Genomic DNA, 22,875 nt, shown 5'->3' on the forward strand with positions numbered 1-22,875 from the left:
ACACTGGAACACGGTACAGACAAGCTAGATTGTCATGTGCATACAGAGTTTTGCTTTAAGTGAAGGCAAATAAAGTACAAGAAAATGCATAAAATATCACCTGGGGCTAAGTTTTCCCAACCAGTACTATTTTGAGTACACAGCTGCACTATAAATTGTGTTGAAGAGCTTTCTGCCAATTTTGGTGAAAATTAAACTATGTATCTTTGAGTTATGGCCCTTTTTGTGATTTCATGATCTGATTGCCCATAAAATTTAAACATTGTGTGATATAGAAAAGCTGCAAATTTCTAGCATCTACATTCCCAAGTGATGACATGTGGTAGTAATACGTTTTCTTTAGATGATGGATTGCCCTAACTTATTAAGAAGACCCACTTTAAAATCTGCTACTAATACTGTAGCCATCATAGGAGATCTGAAATTTATACAGTAACCTGGAACAGGAGTTCTCAGCATTTCCTATTTGTAAATCCACATTTTAAAACTGAAGAAATCACTGCTTTCTGGTAATTAAAAATATTGCAGTAAGTTCCCCAAAAGTATTAGGCCCTCTATAGACATGTAGTGGGACGTGAAAAGCTTATAGTGTAAGCAGGTATATCTGATATAATGATAACTTATGTGAGAAATGTTTTAGAAATGTAAATTCTGGGACCAGTAACCTGTTTTGAGCCTGTTTCTTGCAGTTCTGCAGCATGGTTTCATGTACTGTATGTTATATGAAAGCAAAATTGTTTACATAAGTATCCTAAATAGGTGAACCTGTTTTACACATTTGGTTTTTCATAAAACCAAAAGAAATTAAATCAGTGAGCAAGAAAAAAAACTTAATGAGAACTAAGATAACTAGAAAAGTGTAGTATCAAGTGTTTCCACATTAAAAGTATTGTTAGATCTGTGCTGCCAACTTGAAATAAAAACCAGTGTTCAATTTTATCTGTGCACATCAAATTGCCTTTAAAAGGAGGGAGCGAAAGGAAACTGCTGCTGCTGCTTTACAGAATTTACCAGCATTTCTGATAGTAGGTCTGATGACAGGTTTACACTAAAGCAGAACAGCTGCAGCATGCAATTACAACATTACATTCGCCTATGGAAGGGTTCACTGTCAAGGTAGGTAATCCTCCTCCTCAACAAAGAGTGACTAGGTCAAAGGGAGAAGTCTCTTGTCAGCCTAGCACTGCCTACATCAGAGGTTAAGTCAGGTTAAACTGCCGAGTTCAGGGGTGCAGATTTTTCACACCTCTTAGCAGCAGGGAAAGTAACTTAAAATTTCTCATAGATACTGTCCTAATGCAACCCAGGTTGCTGCCAGCTCTTTAAATAGCTTCCTGATGGCATTTGCTATAGCGCAACCAGCTCTTGCCAGAGCTGTGCACCAGGACATACCTGCTTAATTTCACCTCTGCCTCTGAGCAACAAAATTGTACCAAACTAATTTCCAAGTGGAGATTAGCAGTACCCTAGCACTGTCTATACTGGGGGTTACAGCAGCATCGTATTTCCTCTGCTATTTCCATCCATGTGTGGAATAAATTTTGTTATGTGCCCCAAGACATGTAAAGAGGAGTACCACCAATAGAAACACATGCTGCTGTCTGTGGGCACTCTGCCATCAGCTGGGCAGCACCTGAATCTCTCCTGTGCGTCCACCTAAGAAGCACTCAGCTTATAAGGAACTCTGATCAGCATAGTTATAGCTATCGGGGTCATGGATTTTTTTACTCCCCTAAGAGACATAGCTATGCCAATGTAAATTTTCAATGTAGACCAGGCCTCAGTTCTAAATCACGCACTGAAAAGAGTTGTAGAACTTAACCCAAACAATAAAGGGTGGAGAAAAGGAGGCCAATCCATTATTGTGAGAGTCTACAGATTTCAGAAAAATCTTATAAAAATACAGCACATTTAAGTAACCTACAGCATTTCCAATTTGCAAATACTTCATCAAGTGAAAGCACAAGTATGGACAACTGCTACACTTTTATATAATGGCATCAGGTTTCGCTATAGGCTGCAATCTTAGGCTGGCATATTCATTTAGCTTATGAGTCATTCATTGTGTAAATATCAGAACAGAGACACCTACAAACTAATGAATTGTGAAAGAACTATAACATTTCCCCCCTTAAGCTTCCAGCAGCATGCCACAAAATAATGTTAATATCACAAAGCTATTTAGCAAACAAGGAATTATGCACTAGACTATAGTCAGGCCTTTGTCTTTTACAAGTCAGCCAGTAGCATTCTATAATTTTTATTTGAAACTACACCATTCACCATAATCATGTTGCAGAACACTACCAAAAAAAGATAATATCTGAGATGAAAATTATCACTTATTTCAGAGCTTTTATGACTATCATCGCGACAGACGATATACATCTGTGCCATGGAAATTACAAAGTTGAGGTCTTAAACAGCTTTTTGCTATGCTTCAGAATCTGAGCTTTCTTTGGAGGAGGAGGGGAACAGTGGATATAACCCTTTGTTTTGCAGAGAGCTTTAAAGAAACCAAAACAAATACATTACCATCATGTCTTGTCTGCAGCCAAATAGAATGAAAGCCTAGCCCTGAGAAAAGAAGGGTATTGTTCAGCTACAGAATTACAGCAATTTAAAAGACTAAGGTCCTGTCTACAGCTACAAGCATTGGTTAACTCCTATCCTTAGTGCTGTCAGGAATCAAGGCTTGCAGCACAGCCAGGCAGTCTCCCCGCAACGTAAGGAATGCAGCTGGCATGCAGTAGGCTGTGGAATGGCCACACTGCTTGATTGGTGGAGAGAGTGGCCAGACCAAATCTTAAGACCCCCAGCAGCAGTATTTTGGCAGATGTTCAAAGCATTAGCCCAGGGGCTGTGATGGCTCCTGCTTTGTGTCCAGTCCTGCCACTGCCTTGCCTTGCTCCAGATAACTCAGTTCTGATTCTTGGCTCCAATTCCTAACTTCTGATTCCAACTTTGGCCTCTGACTTCAGGACCCTGGATTCCTATTCTTGCTCTAACCACTAGACTTGACATTTCTGCCCATCTGAGTGCACAAATGTAGTCTGTTGTAGTTACACATGCACCAGTAGTGATTCTCAAAGGTCAGTGTACGTTAAGCTGTGGGTTTCTTTGTTGTGCCACACTGTGGAATGCTAAGTGAAGGGATATAGCTTAGGATGCAGCTGTCTGAAAGTGGCTTAACCTACCACAGGAGTATGACACAATTGCTGCTTAGCCACTGAATTAATGAACTCACAGAAAACCTTACTAATATTGTAGAGATATAACATTTTGTTTGTTTTGTTTCATGGCTGGATAGGAATGCTTGCTTACCTTGTTAGGTTTGATTACTATTTAATCTATCAGAGGGGTAGCCATGTTAGTCTGTATCTGCAAAAACAGCAATTAGTCCTGCAGCACCTTAAAGACTAACAGATTTATTTGAGCATAAGCTTTTCTGGCAAAAATCCGCTTCATCAGCTGAATTGCTCGAAAGTTTGTGCCCAAATAAATCTGTTGGTCTTTAAGGTGCCACAGAACTCCTTGTTGTTTTTTATTTAATATTATAATATATATATGTTCCTCTAATAATTTACAATCTGAAGTGGCTTAAAGGTGTCAAACCACAGAAAGACAAGACATGCTGAAGTACAGAGGACATTTGAGTCTTTGTTCACTGCCATGTATCTTGCTCTAAGTCAGAAGGTCCATGAAAAATCTGGCTACAATAAAAGCAGTGTGGTATACTGCCAAACCTTAAGTTACATGACATGTTCAGCCATGATGTATTAACTCTGGTAAAACCTCTACAAAATGGTGAGATACATTGCCAAAGCAAAAACCTCAATTTCTGCATTAAAATAAAACCTGTATCCGGTCACAGCAGTCTTTGAGAAATAAATCTGCCTCTGAGGACACCGATTCCTTCAATAAAGAAGCTTCCACATCATTCTGAGAATTGCAGCAAACCAGCCTTGTCTTTCTGAGACTTTGAGGCATTATACAGAAACGATAAAGGTCAAGTACATTTTCTGTGCTTTTCAGTTCACTGAAGTCACTTTGATCTTCTTCCTGAGACAATGTAATGGCAGAATCTCACTTTCTCATCCTTTTAGAGGTGCAGTTTTGTTAACAAGGGCCCCAATTTTGCCTTACATGCTAGAGATTGTATTAGGAGCAATGAAGGTTCTGCTGGAGGATTCTGAACAAGGACAATGATCTCAAAATACCTGATCCAAGCAGGCTTTCACAATGATTTCTGAAACAGTATTGTACATAGTTTGTCCTTGGCTACATATTGAATTAAAATCATGTTCAATGCCAGTTCAGCAGCAGCCATAGCTTTAAAATAATCAGAAGTCAATCATGTTATTATTCTTAGGTCTACTGCATTTACAAACAGGCATTTTATACTGATTTTGGTAAGAAGTGATCATTAAAATCACATCAGAAAGTATCAGAAATTAAAGTATTTTCCCACAGATATGATAAATCTGACTGGGGAGAGAAACTCATCTTCAAAGCAGCTTGGCTGTATTCATGGCAATTTACTTTCAATCCGAAAGCTTCTCTCAGGCTACGTCTACACTGCAGCACTATTATGGGTATCTTGAAATAGCTATCCTGCGTCTTCACAGCAAGCCTGTTATTTCGGGTTCACTATTCCAACGTCCCTGTAAACCTCATTCCATGAGGAGTAAAGGACGTTTCAGAACAGCAGGTAATTTTGAAATTCGGCACGGTGTAGACAGCGCCAAATGATGAAATAAGTTATTTTGAAATAAGATACACAATTTGTGTAGCTCAAATTGCATATCTTATTTTGAACTATGGTGCAGTGTAGATGTAGCCTCAGACTCCATCTTTAAATTATAAGCTTTTTACATGAAAGAAAGGGGATATTTGTGAAATCAAGTTGAGACTTTCTTCTTAAAATAAATAATCTAAAGTTAAGGGTTTATACTAATAAGCAGTAGTGAGTACTGGTTTCTCTAATGTTCTGAATGTGCAAACGCTAACATACCTGCTTAACAGTACTCACATGAGTAATATTATTGACGTCAATGGGACTATATACACAAGTAAAGCTAAGCGTATGCATAAACATTGAAAGAATGGGAGCCCACATTTACAAAGAGACTCTGAAAGAAATGCAAAGTATGTTAACATATTAAAATTACAAATGTTTCACACTCAACAGTAGAATTCTCAGAGAATTCTAACTTATAAGATTTTTCTGGTTTAAGATAAATATGAACAAATGTCCACAAATAATTTTTATTATATGACTTACCAGCGTTGCCCAGGTCTGGGCCAGCCCAGGGAGGCATGGAAACGCGGCCCACCTGACGGCTTCTCCCAGAGCTGGCCTAGGATGGGTTGGGACAGCATATGCCTTCCACCAGCTTCTCCTTGGGGCCAGCCTGGAGTGGTAGGGGGTGCAGCTGACCCGTCTGCTGGCTTCTCCCTGGCTGCCCAAGTGGGGAGAGGGGGACGTGCAGTCCTCCTGCTGTCTTCTCCCAGGGCTGGCCAACAGCTTCTCCCTGCGACCAGCCCAAGATGGCAGAGATGACCACATTGGGCAGCTGCTTCCCATGGGCAGCCCGGAGTGGCAAGGATGTGCTGCCAGCCAGCAGTTGCTCACCAGGGTTGGGGTGCTTGCTGCACTCCTGTGGTCATTTCTGAGTATAACTCTCCCTTGTGATTGCTAAGGATGTTAAGGACTAGTTGACTAATTGATTTCCCCCCCTTGCTGCCTCCATTAGATAGAGGCAGCGAGGGGGGGAGGGGAAGAAAGGGTACTTCAAAGTGGCAGCACCACTCAGAGCTCATACCGGGGCTCCGTGCAGTGCTGCCGCTTTGGCATTGCATAGGGGAAGCGACGCACAGAGTCCGGGGTCAGATGGGGACTCCCTAGCTGACCCCAGGCTCCCTGTGGCATTTCCACGGAACCTGGAGTCAGCTGGGGAGTCCTCCACTGACCCCGGGCTCCACGTGTCATTTCAAAGCGGCAGCGCAGCATGAAGTCCGAGCTCAGCTAGGGTTGCCAGATAGTTTGACCAAGAATACCAAACACCTCCCTCCTCTCCCCTCCCCCCCAAAAAAACCCTACTGGGGAAAAAATTCTGTTGAGGGAAAAAAGGGGGAGACCAAAATTGTTAAGCAAAAAAAAGGACCCCGAGAGTTATTAAGCAAAATATATATATATATATTATTAAAAAATGCATGGCCCCTTTAAGAAATGCTTTTGAGACTTTTTGGCCCTAAAAGGCTGCTGGCGGCTGTCCACCATCTTGTCTTCCTGCTCCGGCCAGACAGTTCCTGTGGTACCAAGTAAGCAGTAGTATTTTTTACTCCTGGCTGGGAAAAAAATCAGAAAATGCCGGAGATTTTAGGTGTCCAGTATTTTCTGATTTTTTTTTTATCGGACAGGAGGTCAAAATACCGGACTGTCTGGGTCAATACCGGACACATGGCAACCCTAGGGTCAGTGGGGGACTCAGAGTCTCCCGCTGACTCCAGGCTCCACGAGGGCACTTCCGCTTTGAAATGCACAAGAGCCCCCAGGGACTCTTGTACATTTCGAAGCTTGGCACGCTATGTGCAGCCCGGGGCAAGCAGGAAGTCCCAGCGGGGGCTCCTCTACATTTCAAAGGAGGAATGCAAAAGTGCCTATCAACTACTCGAGTAGTCGATGGAAATTCCATCGACTACTCAACTAGTAAATTACTTGTTAATGTCCTTAGTACTTGCTGCCCCTGTGGTCATTCAGGAGTATACCAGTCCCTGCTAACATACCCTCCCTTTCCATTTGATGTGAAACAGTCACATTCCAAGTACATCTCATTGTCCTGGCACAACAAAAACCTGACCTTGCTTTAAGTTATTAGCAGAAGAAGCTGCTAACAAATTTGGTGGCCCTAGTGCTTACCTTTTAGGAAGGGTTCTTGAACAAATGTAATTGCAGATGGACAGACAGACAGATGCATAAACTCTCTGATATATAGTAGATACATGTAACTGACCCAGTGCTCTAGAGGGCACTTCATTGAACAGGTTAACAGCAGTAGCCACGCTACCTCAACCCTTCTAAGAGAAGTTAATTTTCTTTACTCTTAAGTGACCCCTCTCTTGGACTGATGCTCAGAGCGCTCAACCTGAGTTGGCCAGGCAGAAAATTCCCACGATATGAAGGATCTAGGGGAAGGGATTTAAAATGTGAATGGAAGCAAAGGAACATAAAAAAATTAAAGTATCTGTTTAAATCTGCACAAATAAATATTAGTTTACTATTTAGTTACTAAGGTTTTTCCTTTAAGGTACAATATTTAACCTAGATACAGAACTCACATATGTTAATGGCAATTAGTGAAATTAGCCTCCATAGTGAAAACTTCAATCAAGATTACTATTATGGAAATATAGCTTCAGTTAATGTATAGAAAACTCCACATATGACCCTCGTTCAACTATGAAAGAATAGACCCAATACTACTAACTAAAAAGTTAAGGATACTGCTAAGCACAAAACTAGTCTGGCTTCCATGTCACAGAAAACAGCAGAAGCAGATTTTTTTCGCAGAGCTTCTGCAGCTTTCCAAATTATGGAAACTTTGTGTTTGTTTGGTTTTTTTTTAAACATAATTGAATCCTAATGACTCACAGAGACAGATGCATAGGAGCTGCTGCAGTAGAGGAAAAAACATTAGCACTTAAAAAGAAATGAAATAAACAGCTTGGAAAACACTGTCTAGACTTAGCAAACATAGATCTGTCTCATTACAAAAATTTAATAAACTCCATCTCTTTCAAAAAGTGTGAGGGCTTGAAGTGTTGCTGAACTAATTTTGTAATACTAGTTTCCTCCTCAAATGTTCAGCAACTATGCAGTCTACTGAAAAAATGTGTGTAGCACTTCATCTGAAGAATAATTGGTGCTCAACTAATGACCAGCACAAAGCCCAAAAAGTCACTCTAACTTATGCTAAAATGTAAGATGCTAAAAACATTATAAATCTAATCAGGATACAGTATTTACCTGAGTCGACCAAAGACCTCCGGTTGTGTTCCGACTATTTCACAAGTGAAGGTTTCTTTGCAAATAATTTAGATTCCTTCAACTTATCATTCTGTGGCACAGGCTCCTCCAAATGGCAAAGTCCATGTATTGCAATTAAGGAAACAGCTCATTTAACAGTTTATCTTAAAAAAAAAAAAAAAAAAAAAAAAAAAAAAAAAACAGAACTGAAAGTAAAAACGGTTGATCTATTTTTAGCTATGCAATTGTACTTTAGAAACCTCTAAGTATTTCAAATAGGTCTTAATTATTTTATATACAAGGAAGTTTATTAATATTGCTTGATAAGATGGTGTCTCCAAATTTTTTGGCAATTAAAACAGGTGGTTGTTTAATACAGTTTTGTCCAGAAAACATAAGTTAGTGAACTTTCACCTTTTCTGCTTCTGAGCGCTACTAAGAGAAAACAGCATTGGAGGGGGAAAGGGGAGGGGGTTAGTCACTGCACATGGAGAGGTTTTCAATAGGCTATCCAAAATGACACTCATATCTTTTTCTATGAGTGATTACAGTTAATTTCAAACTGATAAATATATATCAATAGTTCAAAGTAATTTCTTACAACTTATTTTTCCTTCCATTTGTCAATACTGAATTATATCTTCCATCATGCTGCACATTCACCTAGATTTGTAGGTGCCATGGGAGTTCCTCACAATCATCACTAATTTTGAAAAAATGTAAATAGTCTTTGTCACCTATAAATTTAGCCTCCTTACTGCATTTACAGTTCATTTATTAACATATTAAAACCAACCCCAGAGCAGATATTTTAGATCCTAATATTAGTCACTCATAATACTGAAAATTGACTATTAATTGATACTCTGTTTTCTTTTTTTTTAGTCATTTACTAATCTATGGCAAAACTTTACCTTCCAATCTGTAACTTAGAGTTGTCCTACTTTCCCCATTTTACAATCCCAAATACTATATCAGGTTTACTACATTAAACATTTTAACTTTTTTTTATTTTGCAATATTTTGTAGACCTAAGAAACTTGACAACACAAAATCAAAGTCACAATTATCACAATTATATTGATAACTACCAAAGCTTTGAATTACAATTTTACCATGAATGTAATCCCATATTGTATGCTTATTCCCAGCAGGAGTACTAGTTAATCCCTAAGGGTAAGTCTACACTACAGAGAAGATCGAAATTGCTGCTGTTGATCTCCCAGGGGCCTCCCTACCCTTGTGCTGGAAGCAGATTTCCTCCCCCCCCCCCAGAGTTAACAGCACCATCACTCTCCACACTTGCCAGTTTGTGCTTATTTGTTAATGTTTTCCTTCATTTTGGAAGTATCATGTCTCTGCTGCAGTGCACTAGAAACATATATATCTTGTAACTTTTTTCACGGGTTATTTTACCCATTGTTCTGTGACCAACTTTCCTTGATTAAGTTTGGCATGGGAACAACAAATCAATGTTCTGGGAGTTGTTTTTGTGCCTCTCATGGCAAGTAATGGGAGAGACAATGGTAATTGTATTTTACATCTCTTTAAAGCCGTAAGAATAAGTAATTCGTCCAGTCTTTGCCTGTTTCACTCACATTACTTTTTTCACCATTGTTTTGATTGTCCTTAATTCCCCCCAAGTCAGAAATCTCAGGGTATATAGTCAGTCTGAAATCTCAAGGATCTCTCAAGTGCTGTGCCTGAATAAATCCACATTTTGTTTTTCCCAATGGATTGTTTTTAGCACAAATCGGGCAAATGTTAGTAATTTTTACCTTTTTAAAAAAACACGAGTCTGTTAATGTTTGCACATCTATCAATGTGATATATACCATCATGTATCATCAATGTGCCTCTGCCATGAACATTGGCCAAACTGGACTGTCTCTACACAAAAGAATAAATGAACACAGATTGCACATCAAGAATGGCAACATACATAAACCAGTAGAACACTTCAATCTCCCTACAAATTCAGTAGAAGATTTAAAAGTGGCCATCCTTCAACAACAAAAAACTTTCAAAAACAGTCTTCAAAGAAAAGACAAGACTATGTAGCACTTTAAAGACGGTTTATTAGTGATGAGCTTTTGTGGGCTAGACCCACTTCCTCAGATCAAATTGTGAAAGAAAATTGGCATGACCATATATACCAAAGGGATACAATAAAAAAAAGTGAACACATATAAAAAGGACAAATCAAATTTCAGAACAGAGGGGAGATGGGGGGGGGGGAGATTAATGTCTGTGTGCTAATGATATTAGAGGTGATAATTGGGGAAGCTATCTTTGTAATGGGTAAGATAATTAGCATCTTTGTTAAGGCCCAGTCATAAAGTGTCAAATTTCAGCATGAATGACAGTTCAGAGGTTTCTCTTTGAAGTCTTGTGTTAAAATGTCTTTGAAGCAGGATGCAGGTAGTCAAGTCGTTGAGACAATGCCCTTTCTGGTTGAAATGGCAAGAAACTTTTTTCTTTGTGAAACTGTCTAATATCTGTTTTGTGTGTACTGATTCTTTGGCGAAGTGTCTGAGACATTTGTCCAATGTACATAGAAGATGGACACTGTCAGCACATGATGGCATAAATTATATTTCTGGATGAGCAGGAATATGTGTTCTTGATCTTATAACTGAATTGGTTAGGTCCAATGATGGTATCACATATTCCTGCATTAAAAGACATTTTAACACAAGACTTTAAAGAGAAACATCTGAACTGTCATTCATGCTTAAATTTGACACTTTACGCCTGGGCCTTAACAAAGATGCTAATTATCCTACCCATTACAAAGATAGCTTCCCCAATTATCACCTCTAATATCATTAGCTCACAGACATTAACCTTCCCCCCTCTGTTCTGAAATTTGATTTGTCCTTTTAATATGTGTTCACTTTTTTTGATTGTATCCCTTTGGTATATATGGTCATGCCGATTTTCTTCCACAACTTGATCTGAGGAAGTGGGTCTGGCCCACGAAAGCTCATCACCTAATAAACCATCTTGTTAGTTTTTAAAGTGCTTCATCGTCCTGACTTTTGTTTCAGCTAGACCAGACTAACATGGCTACATCTCTATTACTAGTCTTCAAAGAGAAACTGAAGAGTTGCAATACAGATACTGTTAATCTGGGTTTGAGTAGGGTCTGGGAATCCCTGGGTCATTACAAAAGCAATTTTTCCTCTCTTGGTATTCACACCCTCTCATGGACTGTTGAGAGTGGGCGTCACCCAACCTAACTGAATTGGCCTACTTGTCCTCCACTTGATAAGGTAACTCCCTTATTTATGCCCTGCTCTGTAATTTCCTCTCCATGCATCTGAGGAAGTGGGGGTGGGTTTTGCCCATAAAGACATATGCCCAAATAAATCTGTTAAATTCCAACACAAGTGATTTTTAGCTCTGATTGAGCATTTACCATAACAAAGAGACTGCTAACAAAACCTATTTAGCTCTTTCTTTGAACAGCAGGGAGGAAAAAGTTAAACTAGCCCAGGGGAATAGCCTCCTGGCTAGACTACAGCCCCCTTCCTACTATAATAACAGGACTCTTGCTTTCAAGTTCCTGTCTTAACAAGGTTCTATCAACTAATAGTGACCCCCCCCCCTCATTTGGAACAGGTTAAATACAGCATTCCTACAATAATTACAACATTTGCAACAATATCTCACTACCCTGGCAGTCAGTCTAAAGTGGTTTGTAACCCAACACCAGCTAAAGCTGATTTTTTTGACACCACCCTAGCTAAGCAGAGCAGGAGCAAACTGTATATAAACACACCCAAAGTCTCTCTACCTCCTGGCTAGCTGTCAGGAAAGCATTCATTCATATCCTGCTTACAAATGTTTTCTGCTGGTGCTCAAGTGATAACAGCAATGATTGGATAAGCAGGGGCGGGACTCACATTGGAGGCCTTGCCAGCCTCACTTCTTTTGCAGTTTCATCCACTGTTTTCCTTGCTTACTTCCTCATGCCTGCAATGAGCTTTTAACTACATGGATCACTGAATGAGACAACCCCTTTACGTCCTATGTCCCATACACAGGGCAGAAGGGGTTGATAGCACAAAGGCTTATGATCTGCACTGCAAAATAAATTCACACTAGAACCAAGGAAGATACAGTGGCAAGCATCCCACAGACCCTGAGGCTATGTCTACACTGCAGAGTTTTTGCGCAGTGAATCGACAGAACAGGGGGCTGTGTCTAGCCTGGCCAGTTTTTCCGGAAAATCAGCCAGCTGTCTACACTGGCCGCTTGAATTTCTGCAAAAGCACTGACTTTCTACTGTAAGAAAGCAGTGCTTTTTGCGGAAATACTATGCTGCTCCTGTTCGGGCAAAAGTCTCTTTTGCACAAAAGTTTTGTGCAAAAGGGCCAGTGTAGACAGCTGAGATTTGTTTTGCGCAAAAAAGCCCCGATCACGAAAATGGCCATCGGGGCTTTTTTGCGCAAAAGAGCGTCTAGATTGGCCACGGATGCTTTTCTGCAAAAAGTGCTTTTGCGGAAAAGTGTCCGTGCCAATCTAGACGCTCTTTTCCGAAAATGCTTTTAACGGAAAACTTTTCCGTTAAAAGCATTTCCGGAAAATCATGCCAGTCTAGACGTAGCCAGGGGTTTTTGCGGTATAGATGTTCCTCTTTCTATGAGGAATAACTCCTTTTTGCGCAAGAGCTCTTGTGCAAAAAGGAGCATGTGGACGGGAAACGGGGTTTTTGCGCAAAAACAGCCTATCGAAAGAAGCACAGGTGCCCTGGTGCCTTTCTGTTCATGGCAATCAGAGCTTTCTTGCAAGAGAGCATCCATGCAGTCTGGACGCTTTCTTGTGCAAAAGCGCATCGCTTTGTAGTGTGGGCAAAAAGTTTTTACAGAAGATCTCTTGCACAAGAAGCCTGCAGTCTAGACGCAGCCTGAGAGTTTCAACATTTTACAGCAGTTAGTGCTTGTTCTTTATTACAGAATGATACCTTTGCTACAGGAGTCAATTCAGCATCCAGGGGCTGAGTGTGTACTACACGCATACTGCACAGGGCCAGCCCGAACTAAGGGAACCCAAAGGGCAAACCCTATGATTGGGGTTCTGTTTTAGTGACGAGATGCTCCATTATCATATATCATCTGACCCTGATGCTGCATCCCATCACAATTTAAATTGTGTACTTCATGTGGGATAAAAGTGCTCTCTTGAGAACATTCAGCACACCATCAATTAATAATCTTACTTGCAACAGTGAGGGTTGTGTAAGAGGACAGATTGCGAGTTGGTGTTTTTTCAGCAGCCAGGCCTCCAGGTCAACCTAAAACTAGTCACTGTGGCATCTTTAATTTTACTAGACAAAAGATTCTTTACAGGAGTCTGAGCAGTGTACAGTTTTATGCATCCCAGCTCCACTAGGTATCTGCAGTGTGTCAGGACCCACCATACAGTCAATGCAAGTTTTTCTCTGTGGCTGTACTTCTCCTTTCAGGATAAGCACTAGATTTCTCTGTCATGGTAGCCCTGAGTTAACACATCTGAAGTGGCTATCAACAGTTCAAAAGATCTGGAACTTTTCTTGCCAAAACCTCTTTTGAATTATAAACTGCCGAAGGGAGGCAGGTCTATTCCCCTGCTACCTTTTTCTGCAGGAGCTGATAGAGGGGTGGAGCAGTAGCAGGGATAAAATTCAGGCAAAGTTCATCCTTGTCCAGCAGTGATTGCAGCACTGTTTCTGAAGTAGGATGGGCAATGCCAAAAATAGGTTCAGCCCTAAGCCATCAGTTGGATTTGTTCCCAAGCTGGGGGATTTATATCTTTTACACCAGCCATTCTTGAAGTTCAGCAAGCCAAGGATCCCCCATCTTGATTTAAAAGTTTTTCATGGACGCACAAGCCTACAGGTGCCAGCTTCCAATTTTTCCTGTGGGTGTTCAACTCAGGTCTCACCCCCACTTGTAGGGTAACCAGATCACAAAAATAAAATATCAGGACACATTGGGTGCACGGGTAGTGGGTGGACCTGCTCCCTTTAGGGAGACTAGCTCCACAGCATTGCCCTGGCAGCACAAAGCCATGCCTCTCAGTGCTAGAACCCTGAATCCCTGTGTGGCTGGAACACTACGCCAGCCCTACCAGCCCTAGCTGTGGGTGCACTGCCTTTGAGCCATCCGTCACTGCAAGGAGGGGGCACAGTATGGGTGCAGGCTGCATGTGATGCTCCCCTTAGGTGACTCCCCAGAAGCGGCAGCATCTCCCTTTAGATCAGTGGTGGGCAACCCGTGGCCCACTCGGGCTGCACCTGTGGGCTGCTGTGGCCCACTGAGATAAAGGAAGGCTACTCATGTGGCCCTCTCACTATTTGTGGTTGCCCATCGCTGCTTTAGATTCTAGGGTAGGTGTAGCCATGCAGCTCTGCCTCCTGCTGCTGCTGCTGCCTCCACCTATTGGTACAGCCCTGCAGCTCACAGTTTCCAGGCAGAGGCAGCACACAGAAGCCTGAAGGCTGTCCCTGTGCCTAGAAGTCCAAGGAATGTTGATCATCCTTCTTCCTCCACTCCTTCCCCCAAGGTTTCACCTCCTCCCAGGGGCATGCTCCATCCCCACTCCTTCTCCCCCTTCCCTCCCAGTGCCTCTTGCACATGTTGAACAGCAGTTCTGCAGCATATAGGAGGGACGGGGCGGAATTCATCAGCAGGGCAGGTATCTCCAGACATGTTTGGCTCTAAGGGGTCCATGAATCATGACTCACAAAGCTCCTGGAGCCCGACATGGCTTCTGAACCCCCAGGATCTGCAGATCCCAGTCTGAGAAATGCTGTTTTGTACAATCACTTAGTTTCAATTGTTCTTTTATTTACAAAACACCATATAGATTTTCATTAACACCATTTACTTTACACCATCATTAAAACAACTTTTGCATGAGATTTTTCATAGATGAACAAATAAATTTTTAAAAAAGCACATAAACTTCTTGTACCGGGTGATTTCTGCTTTCAAAGCACATAGCGATCTGAAAAAGAAAACAACCTATTGAGGCTCTATTTTGGAGTCCTTATAGGATTTTAATTGAGTAGCATATTTTGTTTACATTTCATTTACCCTTTTTACAGTATATGCTGCATAATCCATGGGGGAATGCACACTGCTTCCAGAGCTAAATTCCATTTTTGTTTTCTATATTAAATTAGCCATGTCAATTTTCATATTAATTGTTTATTTTGCACTGAAAGTCCCCTTGTATCCTTATCAAAAGGACTGTCTGATTACTCAAAGCCACCAACAGTAGTATTCCCAACATTGCTTCTCTTGTGCACCTTACTCGTTTAGCTGTTATTTTATTACTGAAAAACGACCAGAGTCTCTTCCCACTATATTGGTTTTGACTGCCTTTACCATAGCCACAATAACATCCACTGGTCCTCATTTTAAAAGAATATTGAACTTCATATGATAAAAAATAACACAAGCCAAACAACACTTGCTACTTGTGTTTGGGAAAAAAAGGTCTTTCAGTTTTACAACTTTGAATGAATGAAAGATTAAACTAGATTTTTAGTAGAAGTTTTAAAAGTCTGTTCATTTGAAACAAAAAGAAGAGGGGTTTACAAAGTGTTGCTTTAAGACTTACATAATTACAAGTTTCAGAGGGGTAGTCCTGTTAGTCACACCAAAATCAAACATTTTCTTCTTTAAGATTTCCATAACTCACTACTATTTAATTCCCTCTAAACTGCAGTGTTAACTTGTGCATAAATGCCTTAACTCCTCATTGTCTTTCCTGAAATCACTTATCTCCCAAAGTGACACATTCATCAGCTGATTCCGTCTGAAACTTCTTCTCACTGAGATTATCTTTAAAAAAACAACAGTCTAGTAGCACCTTAGGGTATATCTACACTACCCTCCTAATTTGAAATAGGAGGGTAATGTAGTCATACCGCAATTGCAAATGAAGCCCGGGATTTGAATTTCCCGGGCTTCATTTGCATAAAGCCGGCCGGCGCCATTTTTAAATGCCGGCAGTTCGAACCCCGTGCCGCGCGGCTACACGCGGCACGGAGTAGCTAGTTCGGATTAGGTTTCCTAATCCGAACTAGCTGTACTCCTCATTCCACGAATGAGGAGGGTAGTGTAGACATACCCTTAAAGACTAACAAAACATGTAGATGGTATCATGAGCTTTCATGAGCAAAACTCACTTCTTCAGATGACTGGAGTATAAGAAGTTCAGATCCAAGAATAAATAAGGGGAGGGGGGGTGGAGAAGGAAAAAGGGGAGAGGAGGAAGAAAAAGAGACAGTGATAAGATAGTTCAAACAGTTCCAAGAGGCTAAGAGCCATTAGCACCTCCATTGGTTGGTTGGTTAAGTCATTAAAAGGTGGAAGATAGTGTGCAAGCCATCCCATATCCCGGTTCAGACCATTTGCATAAGAATTAAACTTGTAAATGAAGTTAAGTTCCAATCCTTCTCTGTGTATTTGGCTTGTGGAATTGGTCTGAAAGAAAACGGCGACTTGGAGATCCATTAATGAGTACCCTGGAAGATTAAAGTGTTCTCCAACAGGTTTTTGTGTATTGCCTTTTCGATATCTGATTTGTGTCCATTAATTCTTTCCCGTGGAGATTGTCCAGTTTGGCCAATATACATTGCAGTGGGGCATTGCTGGCATTTGATGGCATAGTTCACATTAGTGGATTACCTTGTGCTTTTTTGCACTCGTTCCTATTATCTTTCTTTCCAGGGTGATCTATGGATCTTATTCTTTAAAACGTAAGTGGCATTCAACCACCCATTGGCAAGCACTATTTTAGGAAGATATCTAAGGTATTTATCTCTGTTTCCCCTTATGCTACACAATATCTCTTCAATAGCCCCAGAGGATAAGTCACTACCCCTTTATTCTGGTGGCTTAAACCAGTGGTATTCAAACTACAGGCCACAACCCAGTACTGGATTGGGGAGTGTCAGTTACTGGGTCTCATTGCTGCGGGAGGATCAGGTGACCAGTGAGGGCGCTAAGGCAGGCTGTCTGCCTGTCCTGGCACCGCAGCCTGTGCTGTGACCCAGAAGTAACTGGCAGCAGGCCCGGCTCCTAGGTGGGGGGAAGTGTGGAACGCACAGGGATCTGTGAATTGCCTCTTCCCCGAGCACTAGCTCCACGCTCCTATTGGCTGGGATCCTGCTGTTGGCTGCTTCTGGGGCACAGTATGATCTGCAGTGCCAAGAGAGGCAGGAAGCCAGCCTTAGCAACCCCCATGCACTGCTGACCAGCAGCTGCTCAAGGTAAGCCCATCCTGCCCCAGCACTGCTCTGCCCATCTGAAGCCAGAGCTTTTTCCCCTACACCCAAAGTTCTCATCCTCAGTCCCACGCGGAGCCTACATCCTAGTCAAATTATGTTGGGTCACGGACATCAATTTTTTTTGACTGGGTCATGAGAAAAAAACGTTTAAAAACCACTGGTTCAGAACAAAATAAATTAATGTTGAGATCGCTTTGTGGGTTGCCAAAATGTTGGAATTATTAATATTTGAAATTAATATACAAAAACAAATACTAATTTAAGAATAAATTGTTTTATGAAGTCCAAATGATGCTTATACAATGTATCTAAATAAGCCTAGAAAGCCTCAGGAATAAGCAATTTACTACATCCAAAACATTATAAGCATTTGATCAAGAAACTTACAAACAGGCTAAACCCAGGGTGCTTAGACTCACCTTAGCTCCAGTGGGGTCAGGCAAGAGAAATCTGCTCGGTATAAAAAAAATAATAACTCTTTCAACAAAGTAGTAATGTCAGCGCCAAATATTGACTTTGGTTAAAAACTAACAGGAGACAGTTCACCCTTTTTTCCAGTCCCCATCCAGGTAAGATTTACAATCTCCTTTCTTCCCAAAGTCTTTCCTCTATCCTTCTCACTGACCAGCAGGTTTTCCTCTGCACCTGGATTCGCATAAGCTTTAATACTGGTGTGTGAAATGGGAAGGACCACATTAGCTCATTTTCAACACATTCTCTTTGCCTTAAGTAAAACCTTATTAAATGATCCTTACCAGTCACAGAGGCCTCTTTTTAGAAAGCTTCCTTTGTCTCATTAGAGATTCTTTGAGCCAGACATTCTTCCTATTTCACTCCTTCTGTCCATATAACTATTTCTATAGCCTTCCTTCTATTGGTTAATCAAGGCCTTTCTTTATAATACACATTTATATCCTTAACCAAACATAAGCTAACTAATGATTTCATATTAAAAGACTTAGCCAGCATTGCTGAGGTCCTTCAGGGATGGAGGAATGAGGGGGCTCTGTGTAAGAGCCTGGGAACTAGGGGGGTACGGGAGTCATGGTTGGAGAGTGAGGAGGGGCTCAAGACAGGGGGCAAGGGTGCAGAAGTCTGATCAGGAGATGGGAGCTCATAACAGGGGGTTGGAAGGTATGGGAGGCTTAGCCAGCAGCTTCTCCCCAGGGGTAGCTGAGGCCCCAAAGGCCATGATGTCCAACCAGTGGCTGCTCTCTGAGGCAGGTCAGGGTAGCAGGGGGTTGTGCTACCAGCCAGTGACTGCTCCCCAGAGATCATTCTGGGTTATAACTGTCCCCCATGCTTGCTGCCCCATTGTGGTCATAAATTAGTATAACTGTCCCTGCTATCATACCCCTCCCTTTCCATTTGATGAGAAACAATCTCATTCCACACACATACCATTGTCCTGACACAACCAAACCCTGACCTCGCTTTAAGTTATGATAAGAGGAAGCTGCCTGCCAAACTTGGTGGTCCCAGCTCTTACCGTTTAGGAAGAATTCTTGAACAAATAGACTGACAGACGCATAAACTCTTTCAAATAGATAGTAGGTTTATCCTACACCAAGTCTTCCCCTGCAAGCCTGCTCCCCGCCGCTCCACTCCACTCACTGGTCCCTGTCACTCCCGGCCATTTCTAATCCCAGAGACTACAGACTCTGTCCCTATCCCCTACATCTTTAAACTGTCTTCCTTTATAGCACAGGTGGAGAACCTCAGGCCCAGGGGCTGTATCCAGCCCCTGAGGCTCAGGGCCCTCCTCCCAGTATTAGGACCCCACACTGGCACTCCAGCCCCCACCTGCCCATCTGCCCCCATCCAACCCAGGGCTAGAGCACACAAAATCTACTAGGCTGGGCCTTCCTAGGGTCTGATGTGCAAGGGGAATTTGGGGAGTGTCTTTCTCGTTCTCAGTAAAGGGCCACTCAGTGAGGAAGTTTCATTTTGTTTTTTTTACTTCCCACTTGTGTGCAGCCCCCTAACCCAAAAAAGGTTCCTCACCCCTGCTTTATAGTCACTCCCCAGCTGTACTCTTCATCTCTAAACATGGTCCATCTTCAGGTGCAGCCAGATAAAATAATTGGCCTGTCAGGCCCTCCTTATTAACCTTTTCATAGGGGGGAGATATATAATCATCACACTCCTTAATTGCCCCTTACCCTGCCTGGGAGCTCAACAGACCTACTTGTTTCTGGTATAGCTTTTAAAAAATATCCAAATGAACAAATAAACCATAACCAGAACTTTTTGTTTACAATTTAAAAGTTAAATAGTTTGAATAATCATTTTTCACAGTACAAAACATCCGTTATTTTGAAGCATTTCCCTAGACCCCTCAAAAGATTGATTAAAATATAAATTCACACAACTGAATACTTGGAAGTTGTCAGAAATGCATTCACAGGGAGCCTTCCTTATTTCAGAGGCTCCCACAGGTGGCTTTAGGAATAGGTTTTGCTATAGTAACAGATGGATTTCTACTTAAAAATTCTTCATGCAACCATGTGGCTAACTCAAAACTATAAAAAATTATAGCAAATTAATATAGCCATTACATTAATCAGTTTAATTACATTGATTTTAAAATGTCAGCGACAGCTCAGTTTTAAAAGTATGTAGTTAGGAAATGCTGATGAATTATAGTAATTATAAATAAGGCCCCACCAAAGACATGGCCATTTTGGTCCACTCCATGTTCATAGGATTTATAAAATTGTAAATTTCATTATTGCAGCTATTTAAATGAGAAATGTCACAGTGTTGTAACTGTAGAGGTCTGACTCCTGGCCAAAAAGGAAGTGGGTGGGTGGGCAGTCACAAGGTTATTGTATGGAGGATCAGAACTGCTATCCTTATCTCTGCACTGCTAGCGAGGGTACTGGCTTTATACCTAAACAGTGGGAGAGCACCTGCTCTGAAAGCAGAACTTTTGCCAGAAGCAGCACTGCATTTTCACTGTTTTGTTTGAGAGACCTTATTTAATATAAATTCTCTCTTGCACCCCTTGCAGTATTGTTATGAAAAGTCTTTCTGGCTTCATGGATAAGTAACATTCTCCATTTTTCAAGCTATTCAAAAGTCTAAACTTGGACTTTCTGATAAACTCAGGTAATTATGGTGCTTAGTCTATTGCTGACGTCTTGCAGAATTATCTCGTTTAATAACTGAGATGTTCATCCAGGTAGTAAAAAATTCTGGTAGGGAAGAATACCAAGAACCTTCTAAATAACAGGACCATATGGTTGGTATTTCAGAGTATTCAACTGAATTAAAAACAGCTGCTCTGTACAGGAAAAGTAAACATTTAAATTAGATTAAATTGGAGGAGTCTTTCACATCTTCTTTATTTACTTTACTATACTGAGGACCATTAGAGTTCCTATGGCTTAGAGTCAAGAATATTTTATGGATCTCTTAACTTTGCTCTGTAAATTTGCTCCTCTGAGAAATATGATAGCAGGTCAACACCTATGATTTGGGAGAGATTTTCCAAATTGATAATTGGTTCAGATATAGAGCGGGTCTCTTGACTTTGCTCTATATATTTGCTCCATTGAAAAATATGTCAGATCAACACCTATGGTGGGGAGTGAAGATTTTCCAAATTGATTGAGATATATTTAAATTTAGTGAAAAAGAAGTTTAATCACCTTACGGCTGCATTGTTTTCTCTCATAATTAAAGAGAGACATTCATGGTTTTTAAACAAAATTTTCTCACAAAGGAAAAAATCCCTCTGTAACTGGACAGTGGGTTAACAGAACACAAAGGCCACTGAAATTCTCAGTTTTAGTGTCTAAACGTATCCCCCCTTACAGGCCCTGAATAGGGTGACCAGATTTCCCTATGCTGAATACAGGACACCTGGTGCAATTATTCGTATTCAAGTGAGTTCAATGGCAATCAATCATACAAATGTTCAAATTAACATCAAGTTGACTGAGTACCTGTTAAAAAGAAATACTGTGTAGCTGGAGTCTGTTTACCTTCTTATTTTCAAAGCTTGCATGGGGACAGGTGACACACATACATTCTTGCACATCTCTCTCACACTGGGATGGTGGTGACTGACCAACCCAGTCCTCCTTACCCACTGCTCTCTACCCTACCTGTCTGGCTGGGCTCCCAAGACCAACCTGCCTCTCCTAATAACTGGTGCCGCATCTTCTCAAGGCAACATGTGGGGGCACACAGGGTCACATACCCTCCCTCCCAGATTTCTGTTATAGTTCATACCAGAATGTGGTTAACAGCAGCCTTTTGGCACTGGGGGGAGGGAAGGGATGGGAACTGCTTCCAGCTGAAGGGGGTGGGGGTGGGAGAGGCTGACATGGCCCGTGTTTTTCCTGAGGTCATTTCTTCCCTTCCACTTGCCTGGGATTAGAAGCAGCTTATCCCTTACTGCCTGCACAGCATTGAAAGGCAGTCTACACCTCCGAGCTGCTATTGGCAACTGATATAACCCAACCTGTCCTCTGGCTACAGTGCGGGCAGGAAGGAGTTGCCCTAAGGATGCATTGAGCACCAGGGCCCAGGGAACCTGATTGCAGGGGCTTTAGTGACCCCAACCAGAGAGGTGGCTCAGCAGGAAAGGGTGCCTATAGGACAGCGAGCCCCATACTTCCTGGGAGCAGGATCTAGGGCAATGGCAGCATGTGAAGAGGGTGCTAAGAACTCCTGCCTGAAGACCCGCAGGATCTGAAATAGCTGGAAATATCTTCACCCATTCCACTCCAGAGCTTAGCTGAGGGGTGGAGATGCTTCCTTAGGCCAGCGCTGTATAGGGCTTTGGCGCGTACAGGGCTTGGCTCCTCTTGACCGGCATCCTGGGCCAGAGGGTCTTGGGCTTTCCCTGTATGTCAGCCCAGCCAGAGGCAGTGGGGGGAGGAAGGAGCCTGCCAGCCAGGCTGTTGGTGAGCTGAATGATCCAAGCAGGGGCTGGTTCTCTGCACAAAGCGCCCACTGGGGAAGATATGGAGGAGCAGCAGGGCTGGTGAACAGGCACAGCAGGGAGAGGACAGTGAGAGGCGAAGCATGTGAAGAGCCGATCAGTGAGCAACATAGGTGACATGTAACCAGCCACCGCCTGCCCACACTCACTAGCTAGGGCAGCAAGCCGCCAGTGCTGACTGGATGCAGGGTGGGAGGGAAAGGAGAAAGAGCCTGCTGGTCAAGAGTTGGCATGCAGCAGGGACTGCACTGACTGACCAATAGGCAGTTGCTGCCGGACCCACACACTAAGGATGTTAGAGATCGACTAATTGAATAGTCGATGCATTTTGCATTGACTATTTGATTAGTCGATACGGAGCCTCCGCCTTTGACATATAGCAACAGCCCTAGGGGCTCCAGCTGATCCGGGGCTCCACGCAGTGCTTCCACTTTCAAAGCTGCCAGGAGCCTGATGCCAGGCTTCTCGCAGCGTTTCAAAGCGGCAGCACCACACGGAGCCTGCGGTCAGCGGGGGAGTCCCCAGCTGATCCCAGGCTCAATGTGGCACCATCACTTTGAAACTCTGCATACAGCCTCGGGACACCCCAGCTGGTCCCAGGCTGTA

At 42.1% G+C, this 22,875-nt stretch overlaps 1 long non-coding RNA gene across 2 annotated transcripts in view; it reads right to left on the reverse strand.

Moving 5' to 3' along the window:
* LOC142826526 (uncharacterized) overlaps nt 1–19,745 on the reverse strand; it is a 31,790-nt gene extending 12,045 nt beyond the window's left edge. Inside the window, exons 1-2 of one of the 2 annotated variants that reach the window (XR_012900719.2) lie at nt 17,735–19,745; nt 8,030–8,193 (exon numbers count right to left, since the gene is read on the reverse strand). This is a non-coding gene — a long non-coding RNA (uncharacterized LOC142826526). The other variant, XR_012900718.2, reaches the window with a different exon arrangement.
* Nucleotides 19,746–22,875: the final 3,130 nt, after the last annotated feature.

The sequence above is a fragment of the Pelodiscus sinensis genome, chromosome 1 (genome assembly GCF_052426305.1).
Source record: "Pelodiscus sinensis isolate ZL-2025 chromosome 1, ASM5242630v1, whole genome shotgun sequence".
NCBI lineage: Eukaryota > Metazoa > Chordata > Testudines > Trionychidae > Pelodiscus > Pelodiscus sinensis.